This window comes from Limulus polyphemus, unplaced genomic scaffold (assembly GCF_000517525.1).
Source record: "Limulus polyphemus unplaced genomic scaffold, Limulus_polyphemus-2.1.2 Scaffold415, whole genome shotgun sequence".
NCBI classification, from domain to species: domain Eukaryota; kingdom Metazoa; phylum Arthropoda; class Merostomata; order Xiphosura; family Limulidae; genus Limulus; species Limulus polyphemus.
Window position 1 is genome coordinate 529,674 of NW_013666025.1, and position 13,485 is coordinate 543,158.

Here is a 13,485-nt window from a genome sequence, read left to right on the forward strand (position 1 = left end):
CCCTCGTGTAGCTTTGCGCGAAATTCAAAACAAACAAACAATTAACACTTAACAACTAGCCATCAAGTAATCCCTCGAAGATGTTGTGAAGGAAATCCGAAAAAGAAAACAAAAACATTAAAATAATAAAATCATCTACAAAACTGGTGATTTTTAGAAGAACGCCATTTCTCTAAAACATTTAGTAAAATAATTTAGAACTTTAAGTATACTGATTAATAAAACATTTAATGTTTCAAGCCAGACTTGAGACAAAATTAGAATTAAACTTAATACTTGGAAAACATTAAAAAATCTACTAATTTGAAGCAAAGTAATTAATATTATATACAAAGTCACTTACTCAAATCAACTCGTGGTAAAAATTTAATATAAAATACATGCTCTTAGTTTTTCACCTCATTTTAAAATCACGTCCGCTTTATATATATATATATATATATATATACTGTCCACGTTTTGGAGAATGTTAATTATAAATAATTCTATATCTTCAAACTGTATTTCACACGACAAGGATCCCGAAATTATAGGTATTCATTTAAATTTGTCCAGTATCAATTCCCAAAAAATGTTTTTATCTAGTCATGGTACTCTTCTCCTTGGATAATAGGGACAAACCGATATTCTGAAAAATTCCCGCCACTAGTACTGGAGTTTGCTTTATTATTCTTATTTTTATTCAACTTTTTCATCCTGTTTCTATAACAATAAGAATAATAGTAACAATGATATTATTATTATTATGGAAATTTTGACATAATTTTTCAAAACCTTAGAAAGCTTTAATTACGGGTACCAATAATATTACACATACTACTGATTAGCTAATATAACAATCTGAACGAACATTTGGCTCTAATCTAACATTACACATGCTACTGATTAGGTAGTATAACAATCTGAATGAACATTTGTCCCTAATCTAACATTACACATACTACTGATTAGGAAATATAACAACCTGAATGAACATTTGGCCCTAATCTAACATTACACATACTACTGATTAGGTAGTATAACAATCTGAATGAACATTTGTCCCTAATCTAACATTACACATACTACTGATTAGGTAGTATAGCAACCTGAATGAACACTTGGCCCTAATCTAACATTACACATACTACTGATTAGGTAGTATAACAATCTGAATGAACATTTGGCCCTAATCTAACATTACACATACTACTGATTAGGTAGTATAACAACGTGAATGAACATTTGGCCCTAATCTAACATTACACATACTACTGATTAGGTAGTATAACAATCTGAATGAACATTTGGCCTACATAAGCAATTGCTTTTACGTTCTATTTTCGGACTATCAGGCTGTAACCTGGATAATTCTGCTACATTTAAAACTACCGTACCACAATGGGTACCTAGATAGCTCCCAACTTTACCAAGCCTGATCTCACAGACAAAATCTGCACAATAATGTACCGGAAAGCCATATATTATTATTCTTTATCTGATCATGAGGTACTGAATCCTTCACTACTATTCCATATACAAATGACTTTTATTAGGGTTAATATTTCAGCCGACGTTTTACTCATTTTATATAAAACAAACACACAAAGCTGACACCCAAAACATTTATAATAAAACTGTCAGGTTTTATGTATGGGCCGGATTTTTTACAGTAGGTGTCTTTGACTTGTTAGCGTTAAATATCAACAATAAACGAACAGCACACAATCCACTTGTTTTAAAATAATATATTAAAACAAGTCAAAGGTATATACAAACGTCCATTACACTGTTCGTTATCACAGTTGTATCCAGAGTTGTATGTCAAAGTCCACACAGGCTGGTTCAATTACTTTAGAATACAGTTTGACAAGACGAATTATTCTTTCTGCTCTGTTATTATAATACAGTCTGTGATAAGTTCACATTAAAAAATTCCCACTATACGCTCTTTATGGCTAAACTCACAATCACGCAGTCTAGATCTATCTTTTGTACTAAATTTTCGACGCGTATTTATAACCGGAGAGAGGTCTACAACGTTCCATACTTAACTAGACATTATGATGCAATAATACTCAATTAAAACAACAAAAACAATATAACAATCGCGAATTCACAACAACTGAACTACACAAAGTACGATTCGTAAACAGTTACGTAAACAAACTTGCGATAAACTATCGCTTATAAACATTTATTAACACTCGCGCTTCATAAACTATCTGAATCATAACTTTCGCATTAAACTTAAACAGAAACAGTGGTATATATCTAACACAAACCTTCCATCTATAAACTTGCATTGACGATAATTATAAGTGAAAACATACCACAGCAAGCGATACCGTAATACAAAAGAGTAGACAGACTCTTACATTTGTACACTTATTCAAAAAGTTAACATTATTCATCAGAAAATAGCCCATCTCTTAAGCAATCCAATAAATGTGTCTTCCTTGAGAGCATACTCCGCAATTTATTCCGGTATTTTATTTTTACAGCTTGAAGCACTTTAGCTCGGATATTCTGTATTAATTTTGTTCACGTTAAAGCTAATTACAGTTCGTCGAAAATGATTGTTATTATTTCTTATAATTAAAGTACATTGTAAGATCTGTAAGCTTATGAAAATTAGCGACATATTCATTGTCATGAAAGAAAAAACTTCTATAATTATAAAAAAGGCTATTTAGGCTAAACAACAACAACAAAAGATCAATTTTAAAGAAAGCGGACCTTGGCCTTCTATTTCAAATATCATAAGTTTCGTATTAAAACAAAAGCGTTTGTTGGTTTGTTTATTTCGGAATTTTGCACAAAGCTGTCCACAATTTTTAATGATAGAATAGAGGAAGCCAGATAGTCAACAGCACCCACCGCCAGCTCTTGGGATACTTTGGTCTCATCGATTAGTGAGAATTGACCATCGCTCTTAAAACACTCCCACGACGTCAAAGTGTGGAACGCGTTTTTATGGTAATGCGTCGCGAACCGTAAAACTCGGATTTCCAGTTCGAGCATACAAACCCTAGTAGACCAAGCCGATTCAGTCGCTATTATGTTTATTTTACAATAATTCAACTGAACTTAAATAAACGATATGACACATTGTGATGTGAAAATAACGTTCGCGAAGTTATATGAATACTACACCAATATGCAGTAACATATATCGGAAGAGCTGCTAAAATTGTAAAGTAATTATTACTATTAATAATAAATAGTCTTTTGTGGTTGCCTGTTGATAAACAACACTTATTTTGTTTTTGTCAGGTTAAACGTCAGTATCCAACTGTAACACTATTATTTCTAAATTACACGTTTAGTTTAGTTTTTGTTTTTTTTCAACAGCTTGTTAATAAAAATGACTGGAAACAACAATACATTTCAGAGTGTGACAGACTACGAGAGCAAATCTGGATAACCATAAGGCTTAACTTAAAACTGGTGAAATAATGGATTCTGTCTTTAACGAACGGTACGAAACTTTAGATACATCACGTCCTCAACATCTACCTGATAATAAATAAACATCAGATGCTGAAGCTGTGTGTCAGATAGATTACTAAACGTCAGCTTTACAAGTGATAAATGGTGGTCCACAATTTTCCATTAAATGCGCACTTCCACTAGAAGTAACGTTTGAGATATTAATTTTCAACAACTTCGAAATTAGACCTTCGGTATAATACCATCATCAATCACTGTATATTAAAGCAGCCGCCTTTGTACCTCGTTTCAGGGTTTTTTTCTGTAAACGTTTTAAGTGTGACTTTAATATTTGCAATTCCGATGGTCATTGTTATTTTTTTCTTTACTTTTTTCTTCATTGTTATATTAGAAAATTTATTTTAATCAATTAACAATTGTTAAAACAGTTTGAAGCAGGAAATTAATTTTCAACAAGTGTAAAATTAGGCAACCATTAGTGAATGTAGGTCAAAGTCTCTACATCAAGATTTTTGTGATACTTTTTAATGTGTCAATAATGTTTCCGGTGGCTGTTTTCTTTGCTATACTGTTATGGCTTCGGAATAAATTTAAAAGTTCATTTCTGGAACAGCGGTAAGTTCAAGAACTTACAACGCTAAAATCCGGGGTTCGATTCCCCGCAGTGGACACAGTAGATAGCCTAATGTGGCTTTGCTCTAAGATAACTAGCCAACTAAAGTGGAGAGATTTGAAAATATCAACTCAATTTGAGTAACACGATTTGATTGCTGAATAATCGTAGTTAACGCCAAAACACAAAAATAATTAGTAAGCCAGAAATAACATATTATTTGAAGGCAAATAATATGTTTGCCCCCCCTCTCCCCAGATATCGGAAGTGACCTAGCGATTAGTGTGCCCGAAATGCGAATTCGAGGTCCATGGTTCGTGTCCCATTGCTGCAAAATTGTGTTTAAAATATTAGCTCAAGAGTTAATGGTGTTTGCTGTTGACTAGTTACCTTCCCTCTAAATTAGGACGGGCTAGAACAAATACCCATTTGCATACCTTTAAAACAAACAGCAAGTTTATACATAGAGGCACAGACTCAAATAGAAATATTTTAGGTGTATTGCAATTAGTTTTACAGGAATAGATATTAGTTTAAAATTACTACTAGATGTAATTTAAGTTTTATTTACATGGTTTGGTAAAAATGAGCTAGTTTAAAACATTTAGAAAATAGAAACACTATCTTTGCGTTTATATGCTGATCTTAGAACCTTTATCAAAAACAAAGATGAAAACTAAAATAAATTAAAATCCGTGAGAACACATTCATCAAAATCATCACGTCATTAATCATCTTATCTTCGATAAGTTTATTTTCCCAGATGAAATAAAGCCGCTTGGAAATGTATGTGATGTTTATTAATGGGATTATTGCTTATGAACTGTCAATTCTAAATGAACTAAACATTTTCTTATGCCGACAAAAAAAAAGTTGGAAAAATACTGGAATATATTATTTAAAAGTTTTCAGAACCCGAATTCGTGAAATTAATTTTTCCCTTGGTTAATTCGCAGTGATTATCTCTACTGTAATTGTTTTAACTATAATATATGTTGTAACTTCATATATCCCATGGTTACGTGTAAATATCAAAGAGTACAGTAAATATTAATCATCTCCTGTAAATCTAACACTGAAAGAGTAATCTTCGGCTAAAAAAAAAAAAAGCCTTAAATCTGCATTACTAACCAATCATAAACCAGAATATAAGTAAAAACTCCTGATGATGCTTTGAATACTTACATATCTATAAACACAAAACTGGTGACTAAAGGTTATTCTAAGTATTTCAGTGGCCAACGTCATTTTCTTTTTGTGATCGGGATCATGTATCGGTCAATATTAGAGATTGTTTTGTAACAAGAAATGTGGTCAGTCATCATGATTAGTTTTTTTTTTTTTTTTTTTTTTGTGGAATGGAAGCATGTTGCAGTGAACATCGCAGCCTGCTTTGTGTTTGAAAAATATATATAAATAGCTGTCAATTTCCTGGAGAGGTTTTTAATTTTTTTATCGGGGAGTAAAATCCTAAACTTTAACTTTTTGAATTTGATAACCGAATGCACTGAGAATTGACCGTTTTTGTTGTTGTTATTTTATAAAGTTTGACGTTTGTAGTTAAAATGTCCTCGCTTAGGATTCCTAATTTCACTCTTAAATTCGGATGTCCTTTATACGATCATTGAAACATAAGCTTCTAATTCCTTCTACACTTTCAGATAAAAAGTAGGTAAAAATAAAAAGAGTAATGTGTGTTATGTTTGGATACTGCAGTGTATAAAAACATTTTAAATGTTATGTTTGGATACTGCAGTGTATAAAAACATTTTAAATGTTATGTTTGGATACTGCAATGTATAAAAACATTTTAAATGTTATGTTTGGAAACTGCAGTGTATAAAAACATTTTAAATGTTATGTTTGGATACTGCAGTGTATAAAAACATTTTAAATGTTATGTTTGGATACTGCAGTGTATAACAACATTTTAAATGTTATGTTTGGATACTGCAGTGTATAAAAAACATTTTAAATGTTATGTTTGGATACTGCAGTGTATAAAAACATTTTAAATGTTATGTTTGGATACTGCACTGTATAAAAACATTTTAAATGTTATGTTTGGATACTGCACTGTATAAAAACATTTTAAATGTTATGTTTGGATACTGCAGTGTATAAAAACATTTTAAAATGAACCATTTATGAATTCTGAAAATTAATTTCTATCAACATTAAATATATTTTATATTCAAAATTGTTTTCTTAATTTAGTAAAACACAATTTTTTTTTATCTTTTTTTTAGTACTGACACAAAATCTTTGTATAACCTGATTAAATTTCAGAAGAAAATAATAATTTTGAGCTTTGGGCTGATTTCTCAGGGACACTAAAGAAAATATATAATTAATAATATTTTACGTCATCGAACATAAGTGTCATACAACGACTATTCTCCTCTGTAGGTCGTCAATTTATATTATTTTAACTATAAACAGCAAAGCTATATTTCTTTTAAGGTCTCCATCTGTTGGCAGGACTTGTAGGTAGAATTAAATAAAACATTCCAGCAAACTTTTCGAAAATATTTCTTTGATCTAGTACACACTTTAGAAACCAATTCTCTGTTCGAAAAATAGCTTACTGTAGTCATTGTAATGAGAATAGAGCAGAACTTAGTGCCGGTATTATTTTCATTACCACCCCACTGCCTTGGACAATATAACGTTATTGGAACAATGAAAGCTTTATGATGATTCTGTAGTTTATGAAAGTCTGAAATAAAGATAAGATTGAACTAAAAGCAATGTGTAGCTTTAAGAAAAGCAATTACAGGCTATTACCAGAAATTCTTGTTTCCGCTACATTAAGCTATTTATAGACTTTTATAGTAAGGAGAATTTTATTGCACAAACTTTTTTATAGCAAAATATTTTATACATCTATCGTTCTTGAAGGAACTATTTAACGAGAACTTCTCTGTTGAGCTCAGGAACTTGTTATTTCTTCTTTAATTTCGTCTACTTTTTTGTTGAAGTACAAAATAAATGTATATATCTTTAGTCTGCTTTATGAAGTCGAATAATATGCCAATACAAAATAAGGGCTGTCTTTATAAACGCTTTAATTTGTTTTTGTTATTTTAGTGAAATTAGCATTAACATAGAGGAATGGTGTCATTCATCCAACCTGGTAAGGCTTAGCTGTTAAGAATGTATCCAGTGGAATAAAATTAAATCATAATTTTCTGGGTCTTTATAGAGTCAGCAGTTTAATATGTGTCACAACAAGCTGTTAGTTAGAATAGAGCTATTACATGTTTAACCAAGGATCAGGAGTCAAAAATATGATTCGTTTTTGCAATATACATCACCAAGTTTTTTGTTCTGTTTGTAACCTAGCGCCTAATTTAATTCCGGATAAATATACCACATGCGTTGCACTCATACATTTAGGTAACATTTTTAAACTCTGAAAGCGCTACTGAGCATTGTATATCCTACATTCACTAATCTACAATTTAAACAATATCGACCTGTTGCGGTGGATACTTATATCACAGATAAAGAATTGATATTATTTTACGGTTTGATTTTGGCCTAACGAATGACCATAATTGAAATAAATGGTCTTGAGGTTCACAACCCACCCACCTACGTGTTTCACTACCTTAACGGTGGAGTTCAAATAAGAATGGAATCCTAGTTAGCTTCGCGATGAGTTGGCGATGGATTTGATTATGTATAACAAAATATCAATTTTTGAAATATTTGTTGTAGTTAACATTAATTTAGCTTCTTGTACACGTTGGAATCGTATTATAAAACAACAACAACCCTCTCAACCAAGATAAGGATTGAAAAGATGTAGACACAAAAGTGAGTGTAAAACTGGAATAGAAGAGAGATGGTCCGCGCAAAATTTAGGGACTTTATCTGATGCACATGAGATATTCTATTTTCACACTTCAGATGAAACCAGACAAAGAAATATTTTTTTTCTTTCGTAAAATATCGTAAACGAATTAATTATATAATGTTATGGAATCTTGTTATAATTTTCTGATCTTTAATTGAAGCTATGGGATTTTTAGAAATGGCGCTTAGAAGTTAAAATTAGTCACATATTGTAAAAGTATGATATACTTCCTTTAAACTGTTCTTGTTAAATCTGCTAGATGTTACGAATCGGGCTGCAGATCAAAAGTCTGAGATTTTGAGATATGGATTCGTTATAAAAGTGACAATCAATCCCATTATTTGGTTTCAAGAGACGGATGAAGCCCTTATAATAACATGTAGTTCTATTAGGCTGCTATCTTCTGGTCAGTGTTTCAAAATTGAGAACAGCGATACCTGAGCACTATGAATTTCTTATCTGGTCAGCTAGAGCACTTGCGCATAAAGTGCCATTCAGGATGAAAGTTTCAGTTTTAGTTCAACAAGTAAAGGAAAAATATTTCGAAAAAGGAAGTGAATGTAGGGATGGTTAATATCAATCCTTTAAAAACAATGCAAACAAGCTGGTGGGGGTGGCATTATATCATTGTAGTAGAATATTAACAAACAAAAAATAGGATAGATTAAACTCAATTGTTATTGAATAGTTGTATATATAAATATATATATATGTGTGTATTGCTGTATGATAATTCTTGCCTGTGCGATTATGTAGAGATAATGCAAATGCCATTCCTACTATCTTGTTTGCATTGTTTTTGAAGGACTGATATTAGCCATCCCTACATTTACTTCCTTTTTTGAATAGTTTTATTTTTTTTACTTCTTTGCTTGTTGTTGTTTTATAATGCAGTGTTTCAGTAGACATAGGACTGTTGTACTTATAACCAAGCTCTAAATACAATGAGGTTCCAACTGTAACTTTTATTGTTTATACTATTATTGATTGGCACTTCCTGTTTCGCCCTGCACTTAAGCTTTTTAAAGGGACACCAAATGTCTGTAAGAAAGCTAACTTCAACAAATAATCATAACATTACACTAGAATTATACTTTTTTTATTACTACTAGTTAATAATAATACTTATAAAAGCGGATACTCCATTTGAAACTATGTCACCTGAGTGACATTGGTTGACACCATTGTTTTGGTTTTTGAGTTATCATGTAATAAAAAAGAAGCAGAAGAAAGAAGAACAAGAAATTCAAACTTTTTTCTATGATATTTTCAGACATTCCCAGAACTTGTGACTCAGTAATTACATAGATATTGTTATAAAAGGAAACACTGTATAATATTATAAAGTTCTGATGACCTATTGAGGAGATATTTAAAATACCATTTTGATAAACAATCCGAGCCATCACTACATACGCAGTGCTACCGCCTACCTGATAAACTATAACATTCCTTGGCACTTCTATAAAGACACTGGGCGAACCTGTTAAATAAAGAAATACTGTCTCGAAAATTGATAAGTTTTATTATTCTAACAGCAAACAGGGGTGAAGTTGACGAAGGATCATAAGTCAAAAGTTCATAATCCTCCAGACAGTCCTCTTACATCAGTGTTTTGTTTTCTTAGGAAAGGTAGCCAGAGAAACTGGAATCATAGCGATCCCATTCGATCGTATACCTGCCAAGCCCAATGAAATTCTGTGAGTTTGGTCTGGTTAAACGTGATCTCCATTGATGGTAGGTCTATGAAAATTTCGTCAAAATAAGTAGTTTGAGACTGGCCTCGCCGTCCATGCTATAATGAAACTTGCAGTTTCGGGCGATAATGCATAATTATGGTCATCAAAGAGACCTCGATCGACGGTTGGGTAAATAATTTCAGAGCCTCCAACATTGTTTTTATAAATTGCGATTAACCCTCAGTACATATCAATATTTATAGCTTTTAACTAGTTGATGGTTAAATAATTTACGTTGGATACTAAAAACTGACTTACGACAATGTTTTCAAATTCACATTAAATTTTTTTCATATGACACAACTCAACCTCACAGGTCTGATGTTACTTACAAAAAATAATTTTTACTAAACTCACTAAATTCTGAAAGACACCTATGTAAAATAATTATAATGATGAACACCAGGCCTAGTTGGTTAACCTTGCTGGGCTACTGATTGAAATACCGCTAAACACGTTCCACATTTTCAGTTATAAGGGTATTATATTAAATGTACTTCCGCAGGGTCCCCGAAAGTATTGTGTTTCAAGAGTAAGTAAAACTAAAAACTAAGAGTAACAAATATTCTTATTTCTTGCTTTTGAAGTTCATATGTCATTCTGTGTTGTAGCTTACAGAGTGAATAATTCTTCTCGTGATTCATAGCATGTGCACATTTTAATGACGTCACGACATTACATATTTCAACGCTAAGCATCCCTTATGCGACGTAATTTTAGTGTCTACTGACTGACTGACAGACAGCACACTACTGTATAGTGGTGCGAGTGGTTAAATACAGGTGACCCCTCCAGATGGCATTCGGTCCCCTTTCGGAGACAAAATGTTTTACAGTCAATCCCGATATTAGGTTTAGGGATGCCCTCTGGGAAGTAATTCTTAATTTGTAAATTTAAGTTCATTGTATATGAACCTTAGAGGTCTCTGAACTCATATGTCGCATAAACTAATGTTCAGACTGAAAATATGACATATACCGAAAAACCCAAGCAAACAGTAAAGACAACGTCTTACTGTTTGGTTGCTCACCAGAACGACACCTTACGCATATAACGGGGTAACCAGACTATTATGGTTAAGAAGCACAGGAATAGCAACAAGTGAATAAAACCCACAGACTACCTTTAACCGAACAGTGGCATCGGTAGTTGAAATGAAACGCCCCCACTGTTGAAAACATGAAGTGTATCTAAAGGTATTTCGCTGCTCGAACCTTGGACATTTCTATTAGCAGCCTGACCTGTAGCTTCATCTCTTAAATGAATAGCAGATTTGACTGTCGCTCTTATAATGCACCCGCCGCTGAAAGTGCAAAACGTGTCTGATAGCACTACGTCTCTAACCCCAGACCTTGCCTGATACACTGACCACTAAGTCACGTTCGGTCCTTGCTGATGACTGAATATTTATTCTAATTTAGTTATTTGAAACAAAATTGTTTAGAGTTGGATGTATTGAAAATTTTGTGACTGAAAATAGCTGTCTATCAAATCTAATTGTTCACATGAAACATGTAATTATTGCTTCAACTGCAACTATTCGCCAAATTGATTATTCTACATAGTTGTTTGGTTGTGTCGAAGTTAGAAACTTTCAGAAAAACAACTTCATGTTCAGATAGAGTTCGTAACTGCCTGAGGTGCACTTCAACAGGTGGAGAAAATCTTAGAGATTTCCACGTTCTCTAGCATCCACGCTAGGTTCGATTATCCGATATGTCCAAGATAATCAACACAGAAGTTTCTGGGTGAAAGTAATAACGAGGAAGCCTAAACGAAACCGGATATTGGAAGCTTTGAAATTTAAGACATTATCAATTAACCACATCCGTTGTGGTTTTAGTTTCGGTTTCCACCAAAGTTGAACGGGTGTGATAAGGACAGTATTTTTGTTTTTTAATTTAGCATCTTACGTGCATATCTAGAAAAAAAGTTAAATCAAAGAAAATTCTCGATTATAAATTATCAAAACAACTATGAGGCTTACGTTTAACAAAGTCAACTTATTTAAACCTAGAGTCGTAAGTAATCATTATTTCTACTCAGATGAAACATAAGATTTATTCCACGATTTTAATAAATAACTCACTGAATGACGTAATTTGACAAGTATATATTTGGATGACGTATTGTCTTTCTTTTTATTGTTTATTTTGCAAAACATGTTTATGTATTTCGTTTTTTAAACAGGCGTTTTATCAAAGTTACTAATTTCTAGTATAACTGCTACATTTTGAATCATTGAAATCAGTTGCTACTTATAAACTTATCAGTGAGTTTTTGTGAGATGAATATCGTATCTAAGTATATATATATAGCTTGGCTATTTTGATCAGATAATATTGAAGGAATATCAATCTCACAAGATTTAGTGTAAGTTTGAATCAGTAGTTTAGGATTTTTAAAGCTAAGTTACTTTGATGTCCGTTTCTCTCTCTTAGAAAAACAAGAAAAAAAATGCCTATAAAAACTATAGTATATATATATATGCGTACATATAAATGACTTCTCTTTACATCAGAAAATTAATGGTATCGTCATCATAGATAAAAATACCCTTCAAGGCATATTTCATAGGATTAAATCAGTGACATCAGTCGTTGTTATCCGGCTATCATCCGTCTTCAAGAATAGGCTGACAGTTCTAATGACAGTAATGCCCTACATTATATACCATATATCAGGAGAAAGAGCTTGTTGCCTTAGCGACCAGAGGTCGTATTGATTGGAATCATCGTTATTCTTAACAAAGGACGCTCCATTTACAGTCAACAATTTTTTCTTGCTCCAAGTTACATGTGATACTAGTTACTGCTGACCAAATCAAATATATTGTTGACGACAGTAATATTGTTTGCACTTGTGTTAGCCCGAGCAGTTTATTTGCTGAGACTGATTGTATTTCTCATGAGAGTTAATTGTTTTAACCGAAACAATGGAAAGCGTCTTGTATAAAACACGTAAGGTCAATAGAATGGAAGTACTGGTTATTTGAACAGATGACTAATTTTTCGTCTTCTTAAAAAACACAATTCAATAAAAATTGATAATGATCTGTACCTTCAAAGATATTATAAATGTAGGCAGTTATTCTTTATCTGCAAAATAGCAAATGAGACGAGTAGAAAAAATAGTAGAGCTTCTGACAATAAAGTTAAATTACTAGTAGGATATCTATGGCAATAATGTTAAATTATCAGTAGGATTTCTATGTGTTAAATTATTAGTATGATATCTATGGCAATAATGTTAAATTACTAGTAGGATATCTATGGCAATAATGTTAAATTACTAGTAGGATATCTATGGCAATAATGTTAAATTATCAGTAGGATTTCTATGTGTTAAATTATTAGTATGATATCTATGGCAATAATGTTAAATTGTTGTAGGATATCTATGGCAATAATGTTAAATTATTAGTAGCATTTCTGACAATAATGTTAATTTATTAGTATGATATCTATGGCAATAATGTTAAATTATTAGTAGCATTTCTGACAATAATTTTAAATTATTAGTATGATATCTATGACAATAATGTTAAATTATTGTAAGATATCTATGGCAATAATGTTAAATTATTAGTATGATATCTGTGACAATAATGTTAAATTATTAGTAGCATTTCTGACAATAATGTTAAATTATTAGTAGCATTTCTGACAATAATGTTAAATTATTAGTATGATATCTATGACAATAATGTTAAATTATTGTAGGATATCTGACAATAATGTTAAATTATTAGTATGATATCTATGGCAATAATGTTAAATTATTGTAAGATATCTATAGCAATAATGTTAAATTATTAGTATGATATCTGTGACAATAAT